This window comes from Tinamus guttatus, unplaced genomic scaffold, assembly GCF_059628265.1.
Source record: "Tinamus guttatus ecotype Peru unplaced genomic scaffold, ASM5962826v1 Tinamus_guttatus_pri_ptg000033l, whole genome shotgun sequence".
NCBI classification, from domain to species: Eukaryota; Metazoa; Chordata; class Aves; order Tinamiformes; family Tinamidae; genus Tinamus; species Tinamus guttatus.
This window is the reverse complement of record NW_028288567.1, coordinates 7,238,560-7,260,315: the sequence shown is the minus strand read 5'-3', so window position 1 is coordinate 7,260,315 and position 21,756 is coordinate 7,238,560. Positions and strand designations below refer to the sequence as shown.

At 45.4% G+C, this 21,756-nt stretch overlaps 3 long non-coding RNA genes across 3 annotated transcripts in view; all 3 read right to left on the bottom strand.

The window, feature by feature from the left end:
• The window catches only part of LOC148596053 (uncharacterized), a 32,192-nt gene that overhangs the window by 8,859 nt on the left and 1,577 nt on the right, over positions 1-21,756 (bottom strand). The window lies entirely within an intron of this gene.
• Positions 10,500-11,090, bottom strand: LOC148596055 (uncharacterized). Its single transcript, XR_015913757.1, has 2 exons — positions 11,039-11,090; positions 10,500-10,595 (listed from the first exon to the last, which is right to left on the bottom strand). It is a non-coding gene; the product is annotated as an uncharacterized LOC148596055 (long non-coding RNA).
• LOC148596054 (uncharacterized) lies at positions 19,802-20,238 on the bottom strand. The gene is made up of 2 exons (XR_015913756.1): positions 20,098-20,238; positions 19,802-19,855 (listed from the first exon to the last, which is right to left on the bottom strand). It is a non-coding gene; the product is annotated as an uncharacterized LOC148596054 (long non-coding RNA).

Sequence of the window (21,756 nt, the reverse complement as noted above, 5' to 3'; positions counted from 1 at the left end):
ATCCACCAGGACAGGAGAAGGAAGTGCAAAACCTCATTTCTTCTGTTGCTGTTTCCCTGCGAAAAACATAGAGCAAAGCCCTTTGGTTGGTAAGCGGGGCACCAGCACAATGTCTTTTTAAAGATATCTTTTATCTTTTGATTAAAAATAAAATTAAAATAAAGGACACATGTATAGTCACAAGCCTTTCTGCAGGACTTACTGTCTGTCCTGGCCTTAAGTGGCATAACTGATGCTTTTCCTTCTGGCTCATTCCAGAGAGGGAGTGACAGTATGCGGGCAGCAGCTCACAGAGGAAGTCTATTCCCCCTTTTTTTTTTTGACGCACGGAGGATTCTTTGGTTTCTTTGGGTAGCGGGGGAAGCATTTCTGGGCAGAGGTAGTAGGAGCTGATCAAAGGGGATGCTGTGAGTTTCAAAGTTCAGAGCTGGACTAGAATGAGTATTAGCAATCCCATCTCTGTCTCGTCTTTTTGGAAAGAGACAATAGGATTCTTCTCTTGCAGATCCAACCTGCCCTGTCCACTGGGATCAATCTGCACTCCCTGACTTGGGATATAAGGCATCTTTTTCCCTTCCTTTGCCATTCCAATGAAAAGGCACGCTAGCAAGGGGGACACTGTTCCAGTGAAGACATCACTGGGGTTAGCTGCTAAATGTGACAAGAATTACTTTCTTTGTTTTGGATGCACGTGCTGGAGATCTTGCAAAGAGCTTCTGAAAAAGGGTGACAAACTCTTGTGGACTGTCTTTCTAAGCATCGCTCTACATGCAAAGACACAAATTCAGGACTCCAAAGTCCACTGTTAGAAGAGCCATCATGATGAGGCACTTGGGCTCAGAAGAAGCCCTGGTTGCATTGACCATAAGAAAGCCAAACAAGACCACTCCTGTCATGGTTGTCAAGGGATCAGCTTTGGCCTGGAAAGCTAGAGAAAAGGGAATGTCTCCATGCTCTAGAGTTGACTGCCTCCACTGTCACACACTTCACAGACCTCAGCACAGCCTGTAGCCTCAGAGAATGGCAGAGAGAAAGCCTTATTGTCACTAGGATCGAAAAATGTTTGCAGGGGGCTGTGAATGGAGTTACACTGGGAGTCATATGAGCAACAGGAGTGCCACTTCCTAGGGGTGTAAATTCCAGAGCTGCTCCTCCTCTTCTACTTTGTGCTGCACGTTTTGCTTTACTCTGACTCCCCTCTTCAAGACTCTTCGATTAAGGTTTTTTGTGTGGAATGCCAGTATCTTGTTCTCTGTGTGTGTACTCTCTACATCGGTTCCTCCCAGTTAGGTATCCCTCCCCTTTTTTTTCATATGTAGTTAGAAAAGCATTTTTTCCACATTGTGTCTGGTATTTCGCACCTGTTGATTAATTGGCTTGCTGACCTAAGAAAACCATCTCTCTTCTTGTCAAGTGAGTGCTTTTTGATAGAAAAAGGGAAGATAACTGTATCTGGAAGTGGCAATGCTAGACACAATCCACTTAAAAAACAGCATCTATGAGGTGGAGATTATTTTCCTTGCTTCAGAAGAGCGCTCTGCTTTGACGACATGGCTGTTGCAGTGTGTGAATCTCTCAGTTCTTTATTCTCATAAACCTTCCGTCTAGTGTAGAGTCTGTAAAGTACATGTTAGACATGGGTAGCACCAGTTGCAAAAGTGCTGTGAATCCCCTCTGTCTTTGTTTAAGAGACCAAGTGGAATCAGGAGTTGATAAGCCTGTAGTCTTCACTAGCTCTTGATGCTGTGGTTCAAGTTCTACCTCTCATCTACAATGCAGGCATGAGTGCCACCAAGGCAGTGTGCTTTTCTGGCAGAAGATGGCTCTTTGTGCAGTGTGGGTCCTTGGAAACATGTTCCTTGGCAGTCCTTATCCAAGTGCCAGCATAGCCACCTTTCTCTTGGGTGTCACTGCCAGAGTTGTGAAGACAGTGGCTTTTACCAATCTTATATGAATTTACCAAGCTGTGAGGAGAGAAACATTTTTTCTCTGTATTTTTAGCATGTACTTGCCTCACCTGAGGCAAACCAATGATTTTGGAGTAGCTATCAGAAAGAAAGTTTGGCTGAATGTCATTATGGAGCAAAGGCAAAAGACGTCATTCACCCACGTGTAAATATGTGCTACCTTATCTACACTGGAAACTCTGGCAGAGAACTGATCATGAATACATTGGTTGTAGCAAAAACCACAGCTGTTCTCACTGCAACAGGCATGATTTAATGGGAGTGTGAAAACTACCCGGCCAATGATGAGATCTTTTAGAAAAACAAGAGCTTTCTTTTTAGTTTTGGTCCTTCTCAACCTGACTGCAATTGCATCAGCTTCTAAAAGCTTATACTGCTTCCTGCTTTTGAGTTTGACAAGCTTACAGTGCATCGCCCTCATCTCATCAGCATTCACCGTTGCTCTATCCCACTTCACTTCAGAACAGTTAACTAAGTTAACCATGCCATGTTTTCAAACTAGTTTGGAAAGACTACCCAGAGCTGAGGAAAAGAAGACTTTGAGGCTTTGCAGAACAAACACGTTCTTAACAACAGAGACTGTGGATGCTAGCAGCCACTTGGCGAAGCCTGATAGCCATAAGACAAGCCATATAATACAAGGAGAACTGACAGTAGCTCAGTTACAGCTATAATTAATAGCCAGGAGAAAGAGACAGGCCATCAGCAAAAAACTCGGTGTGGTTTCATGCTTGCTGTTTTCTGTTTTCTCTGAAAGTGGTCTTCTTCTGAAACATTATTATTATTATTACTAAGCAATGGATATCACTTAATCCATACTCACCAATGAGTTGGAGAAAAGCATTAGCCATGGTTCCAGCTCCCAAGTGACTGACGCTGCGTAATAGGACCAGAAAAAAACCCTTTGTCAAAGGGTCACTGTCTGGCAGTTCAATAATCTTCTCTTTCATTGTATCTATCTGTCTCATCTTTTTTTCATGGTCCAGAGGGCCAAAGTAAAGTGCATGAGAAAAATGGATACCTCAACTAAAAGGGTCACAGGGTTTTCAGGTATGTTTGCTATTAAGAATTTCTCCAGGTGGACAGTTTTTGGAATAGCTATAGTTTTGGAAGCCAAGAATACAACGTTGAAAATTAAATGGTTGTGGGCAGGGTGTTCGGGGATTCTTCTGTGCTTTCTAAGCATTTTGCAGGTACATGGCTCTCCTGGCCAATCTGTGCCAAAAAGAGCCAAAACAGTCTCCAGCTGCAGTTATGCCCAGTGTGCCACTGACTAGATGTAATTCTCCTGTCAAGCTTTTGAAGTTCTTTCCATCAACACAAAAACAGAGGCTCACCATCAGCATCTCACCAAGCTGAGGAAGAGCCGGTACAGCACTGAGGTTGCTCTGCAAAGTAAAAGAATTATAGGGAATGAAACAACAACCTCTGACTGTTCATGCAGCAGCCTGTAGGCCAGTGACCTGAGTGCAACACCCCAGAGGAGGCTAAGGGGCTGGTAACGAACACTAAGGAGCGTGGAACTGAGACTCAGAACATGCTGCAAGGTAGACTGAACTATGGGCATGAGCCTCAGACTGATGTGCAGCATCTGCTCAATGCTGACTCAAGCTACATGAAGCCTATGGTGCCTATAGCGTACAATCCAAGGGGAGTTATAGTAGGCAACAAAAGCCTGCTACACCTTGGCCCCTGGGGTGTAGTGCCTCTTCATGCTCATTGCTGGGAAAGAGAAGGGCAGAGGGGTTGCTTCCTTGGCTGCTAATACGGTGTAGCCGCTTTGCACTCGAGGTGTGCACACCAGCCCAGCTCCACTGGCTCCCCGGCGTTAGTCAGGTGAATGCGTGGCCCATGTCCTGGCAGGCCCGTGTCCTGTCTGGACATCTCAGTGCTCCAGCTGTCATGAAGGCAAGCCGGGGAGGCTTGGACACCTATGAGCACTGCACACGAAAGAAGCTAGAGGCTGTGGGTGATGGCCTTCTCCCTGGAAGGAGGGTTGTCTGCAGCACAAGCTGCCCTGGGCAAGAAGAGGTGCTCCTCACCCAGGCTGAGGTCAGAGCGCACAGCAATGTGATAAGCAAAGCAGCAATAAAGTGACAAGTCTAACCAAGTAGCATCTCTCTGCCAGTATTTTGCATTTTCAATCCGGTTTACAGAAGGTAAGCTGTCATTCTAGAAGATTAAGGGCACGGACTACTTGGGTTTAGGCAAACTGGACACCCATATATCTATGGGACCAGATGGGGTGCACTCAAGAATGCCGAAGGAACTGGCAGGGGTCATTGCTCAGTAGCTCTCCATCATCCTTGAGAGGACATAGAGAGCGGGGGAGGTGCCAGAGGACTGGAAGAAAGCCAACGTCACTGCAGTCTTCAAAAAACTCAAGAGGAGGAGGTATGAGGTAAGTCAAGGAAAAGAAGTTGTCCAGGATTAGTCAGCATGGATTCACCAAGGGGAAGTTGTGTCTGACAATCCTGATAGCCCCAGCGGTCAGTACTGGGCCCAGGGCTCTTCAACTTGTTCACCAATAACTTGGGTGAGGGCACAGAGTGCACCCTCAGCAAGCTTGCAGGTGACACCAAATTGGGTGGAGTGGCCGACACGTCCGAGGACTGTGCTGCCATTCAGAGAGACCTAGACAGGATGGAGAGTTGGGCAGAGAGGAACCTCATGAGGTTCAACAAGGATAAGTGCAGGATCCTGCACCTGGGGAGGAATAACCCCAGCCACCAGGACAGATTAGGGGTTGACCTGCTGGAAAGCAGCACCGCAGAGAGGAATTTGGGAGCCCTGCTTGACAACAAGTTAACCGTGAGTCAGCAATGTGCCCTCGTGGACAAGAAGACCATTGGGATCCTGGCTTGCATGAGGAGGTGCGTTGGCAGCAGGTTGAGGGAGGGGAACCTGCCCCTCTGCTCAGCTCTGGTGAGGCCGCACCTGGAGTACTGTGTGCAGTTCTGAGCTCCCCACTACAAGAGGGACATGGAGCTTCTAGAGAAGGTCCAGCGGAGACACACAAAGATGATTAAGGGACTGGAGCATCTGTCGTATGAGGAAAGACTAAGCGAGATGGGCCTGTTTAGTCTGGAGAAGAGAAGGCTGAGAGGACGTTTGATTAACATGTTCAAGTACCTGAGGGGTGATTGTAGGGAGGATGGGGCCAGGCTCTTCTCCGTGGCGGCCGGTGACAGGACAAGGGGTAACAGATGCAAGCTGAAACACAGGAAGTTCCACCTCCATGTGAGGAAGAACTGCTTTCCTGTGAGGGTCACAGAGCCCTGGAACAAGCTGCCCAGAGAGCTTGTGGAGTCTCCTTCTCTGGAGATCTCCAAACCCATCTGGACGCCACCCTGTGCCACTTGCTCTAGTTGTCCCTGCTGCAGTAGGGGGATTGGACTAGATGACTGGACTAGATGATCCCTAGAGGTCCCTTTCACCCTTAACCATTCCCTGATTCTGTGATTCCTTCACTTTGGAAAAAACAAGGATCATCATCTTTGGCTTTGATTCCCTAGGAAACGTGTTACAACTGTGAGGAAACAGTTCTTTGTGCAAAATCATCATTATAAATGCACTGATTAAAAATCAAGAGTTAAAAGGCTCCCGGAACTGTAGCACACCCTGGGCCAAAGCATGACCACATCCAGAAATGTACACAAAGCAGCGGTGCACTTGAAGAAGGGGGAACAACCTCTGCCTGGAGGACTCAAGAGGCTACAGGGAAGGACTGAAGTACCCTAAGGTGCAGGCTCTGAGATGGGCTGTGTGTACCCTTTGCTACCATGGAGTGATTTGCTGCTGCTGCAATCAGAGAAAGGACCAGCTCTCCAGAAGCTGGGAAACACACAGAGCCCCCAGTGCAAGCCAGCATTCAGAAATACCACTGCCTAAAGAGAACACCCCAGCCAAGCAGGCTGGAGGCATGGCAAGGAAGCCTTGGTTCATGCTTGTATTGTCTTTGGCCCCTTACATCCTAGTAGCCATGCTTAAAAACTCTACCTGAACAACCCCAAGAGTATACTCAGTATTTAATACATTAAATAACAATGCAGCAAAAGTGGGCCAATACCCAACTGAATTGCAGGCATTGTTACAGTACTCTTTCTGGCCACTCTAAACTCCATTTCCTACAAGCACCTTCATCATTAGGTGACAAGGAAGCTTGCAAGGAAAATTATCAGGAAAAGCACTAACTCAGGATGCTTCGAAGAGCTGTGTATTCTCAGCTGAGGAGTTTATTCCCTTGTGAAAGAAGCTAAATACAACCTCCTCAAAGACCAACTGCTCCTATTCTATTAAAACAAAAATCAAAATAAAATCACTGTGAGGTCTCCAACTCCTGGGACACTCTTACCTACCAAAATGCTCCAGCGTGCTTTATAGGGTAGCCTGTCCCCACACACAGATGTTGATTGGAAAGCTCGCTGCCGCTTCACTAAAGAACACTGGAAAGATCTAGGCCACTGAATGAACAGCTGCTGCCTTCCCGATGAGTCGCTCCGTCATTGGTCAATTTGCTCTCATCGGATCACGTTCTCTCAGGAGGTACCTGAGAAAAGAGACACAAGATAGGAGAGAGAAGAGAGGACAGTCATGAGCACATCATCATTTTTTCCAGAAGATCCCCAGCTCTTTCACTGTAAGAGGAAGGGAAGAGCACCCGGCACCTCCGCTAGAGGTGTAGAGTTTCTTTACCTGAGACAGGATGGGTCGTGCTTAGGGAAGGGAGCAGTGCAGCAGCAGGAAGGAGAAGCAGGAGGAAAAAAACATTGGCCTTTGCCTTAAGTAAAGGCAGAAGAGTTTCCTTTTCAGCACTGAGACTCAAGGCAAGCCCTTGGGGCACAAAGAGACCAAAGACTTACTTTGGTTCCTTCACCTGATCTTTACACACTGCAGAGACCAAGCAAGGCCTCCTGTTGCCCTAAGCATCCAATCACTAAAGCACACAGGCAGACTTAGAGGACACGTTTTCTCAGAATTCATTATGGGTCACTGAGCAACTCTTCTCATTTGTCCTGGTGCAAGCTCACCTAACTCAGGAACCTATTTCCCAATACAGCAGACCCGTTATCATCATTTTCAGCAGTGCACACAAGTTGAGCAATCCATTAGTTAAACTGATCAACAGGCACAATGAAGCCAGAACCACTGAAAAAAATCTAGTGCTATGGAACAAACACAGAGCATTTGTCCAGGTTCTGAGATACTGGGAGCTCCCGTACTTTTTATCCTGCTTACGTTAAAAATTGCAAGAGTGCATATAATTTCAGCTTTAATTTAGTGCCTAGGTATACTGGCCACTTCTTGCAATTAAAACCAATGCCATTTTACAGAAGTATTTAACAGGAAGAATACTCACTTAGCAAGGTTTTGCTTGGCTTGTGATTTACAATTTAAAGCAGCATGGATCAGTAACAGCCAAAAACAACTCTCTGGATAAAATAAGAAGAGAAAAAAAGTAAAAATAATAAAAATAAGTAAATACTGCTGATTACAATGGTTTGTTCAGCAAGTTTTGAAGGCTCCAGAGGAAACTCATCCACAAAACAAATTAAATAGTTAACACTGCTAGTAACCTTTGCAAAGAGAATTTGATCACAACCACACTTCAGTTTTCCCTTTCCAAGAAACGATTGCTTTTAATAGCACAGGCTACTGGAGGAGGATTAAGTTGTGCTAAAAAGCCTTTCACTGATCTCTTTACCTGAGCATTACTGCCTCCTATTTGGATTAGCTGGTAATGGATTGGGTACAGCTTTGTCACAATTTCCGTTTTCAAACTCCACCAGAGCCTGGCACAGTGGCAGCCCCAAACCTGGAGCCAGGGAAAGCTCGTGTTCTTCACCATGGGTTCTGCAGAACAAGAACGTGATTAAACTCCAGTTAAAAATAAATAAATTATTAAATAAATAAGTGTACTTTCAGTGCCAGTCTGCCCCTGTCTGCAGAGAGGACCGCTTTTAGCCTAGAGCGGATGAGGTTTCAAGTACTTTGCTGACATAACTAATTTTCTGTGGCGATTTTATTCTTTTTGTGAGCAATCAGGAAGTCTCACCCATTCTCCCTGTACTGATAAAGGCACAGGGCCAAGGCCTCCTGCCTTCACAATATGCTCTTTGGGCTACAACAAGTGGAAACCCTTTCTCTCTAGCCTCTGTCTACAGGCTCTTCTCTCTAGCCAGCAATTCTGCACAGGTTGCTATCCTAGGCTTCGCACCAGAGCATCTTCTTGCTAGTTCTCTGCCTGCATCTGTCTGCCTGCATCAAAGTAGCTGCCAAGTTCTTGCAGAAAACTCCAAGCAGGAACCTCGCAAAACATCTCTGCTCACACATGCACACGTCAGTCTTGTACTCCGGCTCTAAACTGTGAAATGAATCACAGCTCTCCAAATCTGCTCCATTTCCAGACATGCCTACTCTCAGGCAGAGTGCTCGGAGGTCCACAAACAGCCAAGCAATTTCACCTAGGGCTTAAATTATTGTTTTCTTTTTCCTCTGCTTTTTAATGTTTGTATCCTCACCCATCTCGGAGGAGCAAAAACGCAACAAGCCTGGAGAAGACAATGTCAACACAAGCGATCCTTCTTTCTCCATTCTAAAAACACTAACACAAACAAAACAAACACACAAAAATACTCAAGTAACCAAATTTCAGCTCTTTAGTCCATGGGCACTACCTGCACAGCCAATGTGAAAGTGTGTCTTTTCACGGCTGCAACAGGAGCTGACAGTGCCAAGGCCTCCAAAACGCCACTCTGCTTCCAAAGGCGGTGGAGCAGCACTGGAGGTAGAGGAGGGCTTGCTCTCCCAGGCTACAGAGCTATCTCTGAGAACACACTGCGCAGTGGTCTATGGCAGGTACCAAATGAGCACATTTCTCATTTCTTTTGGCACTTTTTCCAGACAACATTTAGCATTAAGGAGCCAGAGGACTAACCTTAGTCTCTGGCTTCTCTTTCGAGTGCTCATAACAGCAGCTGAGGGTCATGCTCCTTAAGCAGGCTACACAGCACCTCACCAAATTCCACAGAGTGAAGTTTACTCCAAAAAAAAAGGTGCACATTCATGTGCATGCTTTCTACTCACATCACCTTTCTAAGAAAGCTCATAGCCGTATTTAAAAAAAATAAATAAATCAAACTCTTTAGAGATCTGCCCTCCACTGATTTGGTTGCACAGACTCTTGCACTGCACAGGCTCCTCCCTCTGTATTTATTGTTCCTCACTAAATAGAGCCTTCTGGAACACTGTAAGCCGCTCAGTACATGTGCATTTTAAAACACTGATGACAGGCACTTAAAGTGAAGGAATTCTTCCTTTAGGCATACGTTTCAACTCCCAGAAAATGCCCATTCATGGAAGGCTGACTTGACTTTCTCTTGCAATTCTCTGAAATAGTGATTCACGAAGGACTACACTGACCTTGGAATTAAAACCAAAGGAGCATTTCCAGTCTTCAAAACAAGCACACAAGATTACTAGATTTATTTGAGCTTTTAACATACAGATTCCTAACTCAATCTGATTAGTTAGCTTTCAAAAGGCCTAGTCTGAGGAGAGTCATAGACTCTTTCCTCAAGAAAAAAAAAAAAAACAGAAGCCTTATCATGCTTTAAACTACTTCAAACTAAAGTGTCCCGCTGTCTTTACTTAGAGAGGGCTGAGCAGATATACAACAGGCAGTTCTGGGCTGAAGTACTATCTTTTCTGTAAATAATCCCTGAGGTTATGGACACGTGCAGTGAGGCTATGAAAGACATTTACTATTTTCTACTTTAAGCAAATCAAAACTATACTCAGGTTTCATCTGGCAGGTATTTTATTTTGATAAATATTCTCACAACTTCCATGCCGTTTCGATTTTCACTGACTATAACACCAGGCAAGCTCAGGTTCTCCTTCAGTCTTATGATGTGGAAACAGCAGAGCAGAGGAGGGAAAGAAGCTATGAGTGACTTCGATTATTAGCTGGCAAGCTGAAAAGCAGCACCAGCCTTTATGGGCCTACTCCTATAATGGAAAGCCAAAATTCTCTAAATTTACAGCCAGAAAGCTGTGAAGGAAAGCTGGTGGTGAGATTGCAGGATGGGGCAGGACAAATGGAGGTGTTCTTTGGCAATAAGCCATGAGTTCCTATGCAAAATAGGAGTTATTACAATATCATTACCAATTAAGGCACTCCAACTAAAGAACAGCCTTTTACATCTGAGCAAAAAGAAGCACCACAAACAGCTAGCAAGACACAGAGTGTCCTTAGGCCTATATAGGTGCAACATATTCTTCCTTTCTCTGTCACACAGCTTAGAATCAACCCACGGAAAGGAAAAACGCAGCAAAGGCTCAGACAGCGTTCATGACCACAAATGCTGGAGATTTCTATAGAACCCCTTCTAGACATTAAGACACTCTGTAGTCATAAGAACAAATAGATTCTTCAATACAGTATCTTAATTCCCCTTCTTACTTGGCAAGTTCCTGGAGTTGTTAAAAGTTCAGCAGTAGTTTGGTGGTCTTTGGCTCCCAGGAAGGACATCAAGATATGTGCATCATTAAACAGCAGGACGTGATCTTTAGCATGCTTCTTTGTAATCTTGAGAACATTGTCCCACCTCTTTCCAAGCTTTACACCTATGAAGAAAAAAATGCTTTTCCCATAGAAATGCCATGTGCAATATAGTTTCACTTTCTCCCAGGATAAAGAGCATTGCTAATCATCTTAAGAAACCAGTCCATGCTATACGACAAAAACAATAGCTCCACAGCTCCAGTAACAATGGGAGTGAAATCTGCTAGAGAAGCCAGAAACCCATGGTTGCTTGTGCTGAAGGAAATACTGATGCAATACTGTGCAGGCAGAGGAGGAAAAACAAAACAAAACAACAATAAACAAAACAAATCTGGTAGGAGGAAGAAAAGTTAGGCACATTATTATTAGCTCCAAATGATGCCTTTTCTCAAGAGGAGAATTTTAAGAGTCTCTCTGTTACACTGACGAAGCTTCTCTGAAAATATCTTTATATCCTCCCCCAATGTGCAAGGATAAAACAAGTTTCCCTTGACTGCAACCTTACCTGCCAAGTGAAGTCGGTACAGCATAGAAGAGTTATCTGCAACATCCAGCATGCTGTCTGCACAGCAGTCTGCACAGCAGGTCTCTCCATACCTACACCACTTTGACCATCTTGTCACACATATACTATACCATCTGACATGTACCCTTTGTGCAGGTAATATGACTTCACAGAAAATAGATTTTACATCATATCTTCACATTTTTTCCAGGACCAACACAGCCTGAATAGGAGATATCAACAGACTAGCAAACTACCAGCGCTGCCTCTGTAGCTCCTTAAAGCACAGACGTGAGATTCACAAATGAACTATACAATGCTGTGTCTTTTGGGCATTTTGCCCATTCAGAATGTTTCCCCAAAATGTTCTAACAACAGAAGTAAAGGGAAGATGCACGGCCCACTCCAACAATCTTCCATCTCTTACAGACAGAAGAAAGCAGATATCATGCCCTTTAGTGCGCTTATTCCCAGGAAAGAAAAAAGCCCTCTAATGACGTGATTGTCATGAATTGTCACAGCAGCCTCATATTCAGCCTAGGAAAGCAAAAATTTAAAAAAGAACTGTGTGGCAAACACTACTAACAGTCCGTAAGATTAGGTTTTCATTTTATGGTGGGCTACAATATTACTTTAAACTACGCATGAGGGATAAAGACAAGATATTGCTTCTGGCTCTCATGGCCCTTTCCTGTGATCTTTGCACAAACTAGTGCATCCTACAGGCTCTGCAATGACGGAGGAAGGAAAATAATTTTAAGGAGGCCGCAAAAAACATGTACAGACATAAGGTGGCAAAATAAACAACCTATTAGACTAATCCTTGCAACTGCGCTCCTCCTCTGTTCCCCTTACAGAACACAGGCACGCTACACAGTATTTTCCATGCAAATGACACTCTCTCCTTGCGAATGTCCTGTTTGTCGGCCTAAGTGCTAAGCATTAGGAAATCCAGAGAATTTCTGCATTTGCAATCACATAGGTAGGGTATATTGTAACCATTCCTGTAAAGTGCTTCAAGAAATTCAAAATCTCAAAAAACAAGAACTAATCACAGAATCACAGCATCACCGAATCACAGAATGGTTAAGGCTGGAAGGGATCTCGAGAGATCGTCTAGACCAGGGCTCCTCAAACTACGGCCCACGGGCCGGATACAGCCCCCCAGGGTCCTCGATCCGGCCCGTCGGTATTTACAGAACCACCCCCCGCCCCCCTCCCCCCGCGCCGGGGTTTGGTGGTGGAAACCAAGCAGCCGCAGATTACTTCCAGCCACTTAACCCGCGCGCCAGCCTCCACAGCCCGCAAGCACCCGCCGGGACTGGGCTGAAACCAGCGCCTCGTCCTCGACCAGACCCCCAAGGGGGCGCCTCTCGGCTACAAAACGCGCCGCCGACCGCTCCTCCTCCTCTGCGATGCGCGGCAGGTGAGAGGCGCGGGCATCTCCGCTGCCGGGCAAGCTCAGTCAGCAGCCTCTGGACTGCGAGGTCCAGCCAACTCGGGCGAATCGCCAGAGCCCCGGCCTGGCAAAGCTCCTTCGGTCCCTTCTGGCGACCCTTTCCGGACTGCGCGGCCAGGCTGTGGAGGGGGGCGGTGGCATCAGCGAGGTGGGCGGCTCCCTCGTCTCTCCCTCCCTCCCTCCAGCTCCCAGGCAGGACACGCAAGCCAGCACCAGGGGGAAGCGCGCGCACCATCATGTCAAAAAAAAAAAAACAAAAATTGACACCGAGTGCAGGGTATTCCAAGAAAAGTGGACTTCTGGTTATTTTTTCACGGAGTACAAAGAAAGAGCTGTTTGTCTGATATGCCAGAATTCAGTGTCTGTGTTCAAGGAACGCAATTTGCGTCGACACTACGAAACTCAAAGATAAATATGATTCTTTGGTCAGACAAGTGAGAAAAGATAAAATATTAAGACTGAAACATGGATTGACAACTCAGCAAAATACTTCTGTGAGGCAAAAGCAGCTCAATATATCATCACTTCCAGCAAGCTATCAAGTTGCCAAGCTCATAGCACGCACTTGCAGAGCATTCATAGAGGGAGAATTTGTTAAAGAATGCCTTCTTTCTGTTGCCAAAGAGATGTGTCCAGAGAAGGCGGATTTATTTAGTACAGTGAGTTTTTCAGGACCTACAATTACACGAAGGATTGAAGAAATGGGAGAAAAATTGAATTTGCAGTTGCAAAACTCCTCACAAAAACTTTGCTATTTCTCATTGGCACTCGACGAAAGCAAGGATGTTTGTGATTCTGCACAACTTCTAATTTTCATTTGTGGGACAAATGATTCTTTCGAAGTCACAGAGGAGCTTGCTGCACTGAAAAGCATCAAAGGAACAACTATAGGAGAGGATATCTATGAGAAAGTTTGCCAAACTATGAATGATTTGGAGTTGGACTGGGGTAAACTATTCAGTGTGACAACTGATGGTGCTCCTAGCATGGTGGGGTCCATGAAAGGAGTGGTTGCACACATTAACGACGAGATGGTCAAACGCAACCATTCACATCCAATAGCCATACACTGCATCATCCACCAACATGCACTGTGTTGTAAATCACTGAAGCTGGACTCTGTCGTGAAAATTGTAGTTTCTTGTGTTAACTTCATTAGAGCTCATGCACTAAACCACAGACAGTTTCAGGAATTTCTGTCTGAGCTAAATGTTGCCTATGAAGATATTCTGTACCACACAGAAGTCCATTGGCTGAGTCGAGGGAGAGTTTTGAAACGATTTTATGACTTACTTCCACGGGTTTATGATTTTATGCTTTCTAAAAACAAAGAAGTACCAGAGCTCAAAGATGCAGAATGGAAATGGCACCTTGCGTTTCTGACAGGTGTAACAGAGCTATTCAACAATTTCAATGTCCAGCTTCAAGGAAAGGGGAAGCTCATCTGTGATATGTATTCACATGTGAAAGCATTTCAAGTCCAATTAGACCTGCGCATTAACCAAGTAAAGGAGGAAAACTTCTGCCATCTACCCACAACTCAAAACCTGTCTGCAGAAAAAACAGCAGTTGCATTCCCAAATAAAACATGTATGGATGTACTAGAAATGTTGCAAAAGGAGTTTCAAAATAGATTTAAAGAGCTTTGTCTCCATGAACAGGACATACAGCTTTTCTGGAACCCATTTTCTGTTGACATTGAAACTGTTGATCCGATTTACCAAATGGAATTGGCCAAACTACAGACTTGTGACTCGCTGGAAGATGCATTCAAATCAAGCAGCCTTACTAATTTCTATGCATCTCTCCCCTCAGAGACATATCATAATCTCAGGAACCAGGCACTCGAAACTGCAAGCATCTTTGGCAGCACCTGTGTCTGTGAGCAGACTTTTTCCCGAATGAAACATCTGAAATCTCCAATCAGATCCAGACTAACTGATGAACACTTGCATCACTTGCTACGACTAGCAGTGACAAACATGGAACCTAACATTGACCATCTCATCAGCCAAAAGCAGGCCCATAGTTCACATTGAAATATTATTGGTTTTTGTTGATTACAATTGTTCTTCGTTTTAAATTGCATTCTTTTTCCTGTTTTTGTGCACTACTACAAATAAAATATGTGCAGTGTGGAATTTGTTCATTTTTTTCCAAACTATAGTCCGGCCCCTGAGAGTGTCTGAGGGACAGTGAACCGGCCCCCTGTTTAAAAAGTTTGAGGACCCCTGGTTTAGGGTTAGGGTTGGGGATGGGTTAGGGTTTAGGTTTAGGGTTAGGAGTTAGGGTTTAGGTTTAGGGTCAGGGTTATGGTTAGGTTTAGAGGTTAGGGGTTAAGGTTGGGGTTAGGGAATGGAAATGGAAATAATACTCTGCATTAGAAATAATCCTCTGCACGGAGTACACTGGACATGATTCATTTCTGGGATTGAAAGAACAAAAGCATCATTTTTGGCCAAATGTTTCAATTCATGAAAAAGTAGCACCTCTTGGTCCACAGGTCAATGCCAAACACTTATTATTTCAATGTAACTCAAAAAAAAAAAAAAAAAAAAAAAAAAAACAGAGCACATGCATGTAGCCTATATAGGGCAATCTTGAAAATAACACATGACCTACCTGCTGAGAGGAACATCAGCTGTCCAGAAAGGATAAACCCAGGTAACAGAATCTCACATTGGTTTTGAATTCCAGGGTAGAAATAAGGTAGAAATAAGCTTGCAATCTTACTGCACCCAGCCTATGCCCCTTACCAGCTCAGCCTGAGACCTAGCAGAAGGCACCATTCAACTACCCTTCACAGTGCCAAGCGCTGTCCAAAACCAACAGTTCCAGTGCTAGCTTGTTACTTAGTGTACAGAGGTGTGTAGATTTTTTGCCCCGTTGCAGATACCTGCTCTCTGTGGTACATTACTTACATAAATATCTATATACACACATATATACATATATACATGGTGTACAATCTGCTCTCCATGGTATATGAAAATAGCATAGTAAAGGGCGGGATGGGTGTGATGACATTCAATATTTAGATATTTAAATTAGATATTAAATATTAGAAAATTAGGAAACTAGATATTTAAATGTTTTTAAGGGATGAGCTGTTGCCCTTAATGATGGGTAAGGTGTAGGCATCTGATGAAACAGCAGCACTTACCTGTAGACAATAGAAAGGTGCTGAGGGAGGGTGAAGACTGCTGCTGGTAGGATTTCAGGAGTCCACAGCTTAGCCCTAGGGCAGTGAGTTTATGCTCACCATTCTTACACTTTCCTCATGTGAAAGTTGCTTCAGGTGTTTGGGAGTTCTCATATCCTGCAAATGCCTAGCATAGCTACATGAACATATAGATGATGGCAACCATATACAAACTCACGAGTGAAACTGGCTCAAGCTGACTGCACTCACCCGAAGACAGACAAACCAATCTACCTCAGTCTGACCTAAACTCTGTTAATATTCTGTATAGTCTCAGGAGTACCCTGTTCCTCTTTTTATTAGCAATATTTTTATTCACAATCCTCTCTGCTCTTTGTCAGTACCACTGTTTCAATGGGCACAAAACTCTACTTTTAATGGCTAAAGTTGTGCCTTCATGTCTCACTGAAATGTCACATGCTCCTCAACAGCTTGGCTATTTTTCAGTCGTTGGTTGGTTAGGTTTTTACCATCCCAAAGGAGGTTTTGGTGGTAGCTATAACACTGTCAACACAAATCTGGTAACTTCACAACACAAATCTGGTAACTTCCCTAACTTTGAGTTTGGGGGATTTATTTATTTAAACAAAAGCTATTTTTGTCTCTTGAGTTGCCCAGGAAGGAAAAACAACTTTAGCTAGATTTAAGGGAAAAAAGGAATATATAAGTATTATCTGCCCATCCACCCTTTCTTGAATGATGGTCAGCAGACCTATGGTCTGGTGCCCAGGACCTGGGAGAAAAGAGCACAGTAAAGCAAAACATCAAGGTCATGTTGCTTCTGGGTGGAAAGCAGCAGCTACTCAGCACCAGCTTTCTGGCCATGCAAGTTTAGCCTGATCACAGCTCTGCACTGCCTTTTACTCAGGAAGGTACTCAGAAGACAGGGCAGCACAGTGCTGCAGGAAGTGCAGACCACAGATGCAGATGAAAACACATCGTCATAGCTCTGCTCACACATACAGCCAGCTTGTCTCATGCCTTCACATGCAAACATGAGTGTTTAGCAACCACCCATTAAAAGCTTAGAGTTGGTACTACTGCACAGATCTGGTTTCCAACGCACACTAGATGATAGTTTGGCAACCATCACTTCCAGCCAGGGCCTCCAGCCTTTTTTCTATTGTTCTCCTCAGCCCCACCCTGAAAGGGATGGCAATGGGCAGAAAATCCAATGCAAAACTGACCCATTTTCTTCCCTGCCAGGAGTTGTTAAGAGATTGTAGAAAGAAGGATGAGCATGTGGAGGAGAGCAGGGAGGAGGCTACCTGCCCCTTGCGAGCAAAAGTGGCCGCCTGTCCCTTGAATGGCAACCTCGTAAGCCCCATACTCCAACACAGGCATTCATCCCAATTGCTGCTCTATTTTCCTCCCCACACCACTGTCTAATGCTTGTTTCCTCAGTGAACAAAGTTTAACAGAAAACAAGAACAAAAGATGTCCTGCAAGACTCCATGCTTCACATGCATTTGTGTGCTGAGCACTTGCAGAGCCAAGCTAGAACAGGAAAGCTGACAACACAGAGCTGCCTCAGCACAAGGCCAGGCCACCCTGCCAGACAGAGGCACCCAAACACCCCCAAAATACCCATTCATCAATTGTGCAACCTGCTAAGTTTGCAAGATCAAGAGGGTTTTTGTTTGTTTCCTTTGTTTTTTTAAGCCACTGTCCCTCCTCTCTCCACCTCTTACTCAAGGGGGATCAGAGAAGAAACATTTGTTCTCATGAGAAATTGCACTGCAGTCTCTGGCCAGATTTGCTCAATTTGCATAAAATATTTGATGGATACACAGGAGTAACTGCATGGTCTGACTGATGTATGGGCACCATAGAAACTGGGCAGGTAAGCTCAAGCCTAGTGAAGTTCCTATGAGACAGACATGCTAATCTTTGGGCCGCAGGCAGGGCATTAGCACCACCTCAAGCATCTTTCTCACTCCAACATAGTCTCTCACCTCCAACAAGGTCCCAGCTTGGACAAGAGCAATACATCTCCCTCCAGGTCCCACAGCAGTGGGGTTTGCCTTGGAGTGGCTCCTCTCTGCTTGGCATTTTCCTGAAGCTGGTGCTCAACATGCTGTCAGTGACAGACTATGTTCTCACTTGCCATGTAACCCCAGTGCCCAAGATTTAACATCCTTCCCTTGGCACTGCAAGCTCTTCCATGCCCAAAACATTGTACCCACCCCAAAGGCCCAGGTCAGGGTTGTACCTAAGCTTCTCCAGGCACTTGCTACAATGAGGGACTTGTTAGTGCAAGGCCTGTGATGAGGGCTCTGGCAGGATGTCTTGCCTGTTTTCTAAGGAAAACAGCTCCTTCTCCTGCGGTACCCCAAACCCTGGTCCTGAAGTACTACCCAGCTCACTCCCTGGCTCACCTTAACAATGTGCAAGATCAGCATCACAGCAACTTGGTGTCCTCCAACAAACCACACTGCAGCAATTTATGCAGCTCCCAGCAGTCATCATAGAGCAGGTCTCAATGCTAGTGGAACTAGTAATACAGAGTCAGGGAAAAGACAATACTTGCAGCGTCTAACACTGAATATACCACTGCTCTCTGAGGGGACTCAGAGACCACAGGCTCCACAAGTCACGCCTCCCGCACATCTCAGCTTGTCCTATAACACCAAGATTATCATAGATTTGGGTTTCACTAACCTAGAAATGAAGAATGTGGACTCCTACAGCAGCCCTTCTGTTTGAAGTACAAAACTTTCCTAGACAATACAGACTTTTCAGAATAGAAAATGACCACAGACTTCTGGTTACACGACTGGATCAGAGCCTTTGCACTGGGTGCAGGCACATGCATCAAAGAAAAAATGCTCAGATAATGACAAAAATAAGAACAGCACACCTCAAAGAATACTTTTTAATTCAAAATTAGCAAAGCAGGTCACATTTTAGATGCAATGTCTGCAATATTTCATATCTTATTCTTGTTTTCAAATAATTGAGAATTCAGGAGGAATGCAGAAATCAATAAAAAACTATTTCAGCTGAAGAAAAGTTGAAGAGGGGAAAAAAGATTGGTCCAGATATTTAGATACAGAAGTCAACCCCAATCCTCATAAAACCTCCAGTTCAGAGGAGGAGTTCACCGCCAGTCCAGAACAGGAACCTGTTTGCCAAGTTTGCCCAAAGCCAGCACACAGGAGCTGGAAAGAGACTGAGGTTGCTGGATGGATTCTTCATTCCACCTTGCCCTTTTAGCAAAGCTCCCTGGACCATGCAGCGGGGGCCAAGAAGCTACACTACAAACAAGGCTGTGACTTGTTTGCCAGTGAGCCACACCATGGTGGCTCACACTGCTCAGAGAAGCACTTCTGGTGCTACACAGGAAACCACTGCGCTGACAAGCACCCATGCTGCCAGAGGCAAGAAGTGAGATTGTTCTATGTGTAAAAGGAAGAGAGGCTATAGTAACCAAGACAGGAGGCTGTGAGTCTTGCAGAGCACTTGTGGGAAACTTCAGTCCACCATGTCTCGTGAACACTGCTGTCCCTGGCATGAGTTTCTCTTGTTATCATGGTTCCCTTCCAGACACAGGACAAGACTCTCCAACAAGAAGAAAACAATACCCCACTGTCATTTCAGCTTGGAGTCCTTTGCTCACCCAGCAGTTGTTTTGTGCCATGGAGTGGCCATGGGATAGGAACCATACGCTCCCCCAGCTTGCTGAGGAGACCCTCTGAAGGTGGCAGCCCCCAGGGTACAAGCACCAGCTGCAGACAGGGGAAGAGTCTGCATTGTGCCTTGAGCCCACTCACCAGAGTTAATAACAAAACCTCCAGTTACCTCTCTCTTCACTGACTCCCACTGAAGATGCAGAAGCTAGAGGGCTCTCATTAGCTTGAGCTGTCAGGTGGTGTATGCTCCAACAGATGCTATGGGAAAGGTGCAAATACCATCCTTCCTTCTGGTCCTGCCTCAGTTATTGCAGCATCCCTTCATGCTTGCCATGGGATCCAGCTTCTTTTTCCCCCAGGGCTGCTAAGCATGGAAGCAGTTTTGTTCCCAGTGGACATTGGTGGCCTGGCACCTTTGACTGGGGAAGCAGTTCAGGACACCCCTTGCCTCCCCTCGGGGTTCAGAAAACTGGGATCTTGTCCCTGCTCACCGTGTCCAAGTCATCATCCAGGGATAGCAGGACCTGAGGAGGAAGAAATTGCAAGGTAGTGGTCAGCCCTTGCTGGTGGCCTAGAGGCCTAGGGAAGAATAAGTCAAAGCAGAAGGTCCAAGCCCTGTTTCCAGGAATCACCACAAAGGCGATCTTGGGAAAGAGCTTGTGCACTTTTTTAGGTTACTGGGGCCAACAATGAGGCAAAGGAGGACAAGAAGGAAGAAATGGTGAAGGTATATAGCAAAGTGAGGGAAGCTTGAAGCAGGACTCACCAGAAAGGAGAAGAACAAGGCAGTTGCAGAGAGGAAGTGCCAGACATCATGGTCATCAAAAAAGCCCAGAAGGATGCACGGACTGTTCTTCTCCCGAGACTCTGCCGGAGTCTCCTGGCAGGGAGAGGGGGAGGGAGGGAGAGAGAGAGAGAGAGCGAGCCTGCCCTGATCCCTGTTATCCTCTCACACAGGACCACATCAGGACAATGCTTCATCCTAATGCTTCATCTCTCTGCATAGGGAGCCAGGATGAATGTGCTAGCAGGACATGAGGGGAAGATAAAGCAGTAACTCTGTGCAGTACCTTGAACCTGCAAATTGACCTAAGATCATAAGCCAGGGGAAAACCTCTGGTCTTTGCATGAGGGATCCTGCATAGCATAGACTGCTCAGCCTCCTCTGGACACTTTGGCAGCAAGCCCCTTGCTTCCAAAGACAAAAGCTGGCTCTTATCAGAAGGCACCAGTATGGATTTAAGAGCCTTTCAGATCACAGATAGCCCTTGCCTCTGGCAGGGAGCTTCCCTCCCTATGGAGGGTCCTGCCATCTGCAACTTATAAGGATCTGCCCAGTTTCACCTTTTAGATCCTCATCTCTTCCCCCAGTCTTGTTGTCCCCCAGCCCCTGAGGGACCAGTCACCCCACAGGATCACCTGGTCAAATCACTTCTCCAGAGCTGCATGATTAGAATAATTTTTGGCTTCTCAAAACTTCCCATGGCCCTCTCCCAGTTTGCTGAAGGAGTTGAAGGCTTTTAGCTCACTACAAGTGGCCTAAGACCCTTTTCCAAAGGTTTTTTTTGTTTGTTTTGTTTTGGAAGAGGAACAACAAGGAGGTAACAAGGAAGGGGAGCAAAGATGGCAACCAGAGAAGCTGCGGTGACAACGGTCAGCAATGCTGGCTTTGTTCAAACTTGCCCTTGCTGTGACTTGACAGTCTTGCAAGCCATCTGCTGCCTCCTTCAGATTTCTGTCAGCTATAAATACGCTCTTTAATCTTTCCTGAATCTTCCTTACATTTTTTTGAAGGGTGGACAATATTCATTTTTTTTCCAGCACAGTTTTCTAAGGAAACAAGTTTTATGTGATCCATGTGACAGGCCTTTTGATTTTTGAACCTCTCCCATATTTAATACAGGGGTATCTCAAAGAGAGTTAAGTTCCTACAAGATGGATGGAGAGCACTGGGAAATAAGTCATGTCTCACATTTAGAATGCAACAGAGTAATCCTTCCTTTGAGGGTGACATGAAGGTATTGCACTGGGCTATTATGTAGAGATGCAGGTGTTGTGGTGGTGGCAGGGGCAAAATTAGGACCATAACCTGTAGAAAAGCAGTCTGAATGGCTGGAAAGCAGCCTCTTTGCAGTGGCGACTATGGGCAGAACTAGAGGTAATGGCCACAAACTGAAGCAGCAAAAGTTCAACAGGAACTTAAGGAAAAATGTTTTAACAGTGGGGGTGACAGAGCACTGGAACAGATGTTCCGAGTAGGCTCAGGATTCAGCAATAATCATGCAGAACGAGGTGTCTACATCAAGCTTTTTTTCAGGTGAAAGCAAAAACATAAAAGAAGCAAAGTATAGATAACTACTCACGAGGTGATACCTGCCAGTGGGATACTGGACCCGAACCTCCTCTCGAGCGGGCAGATCAGAGA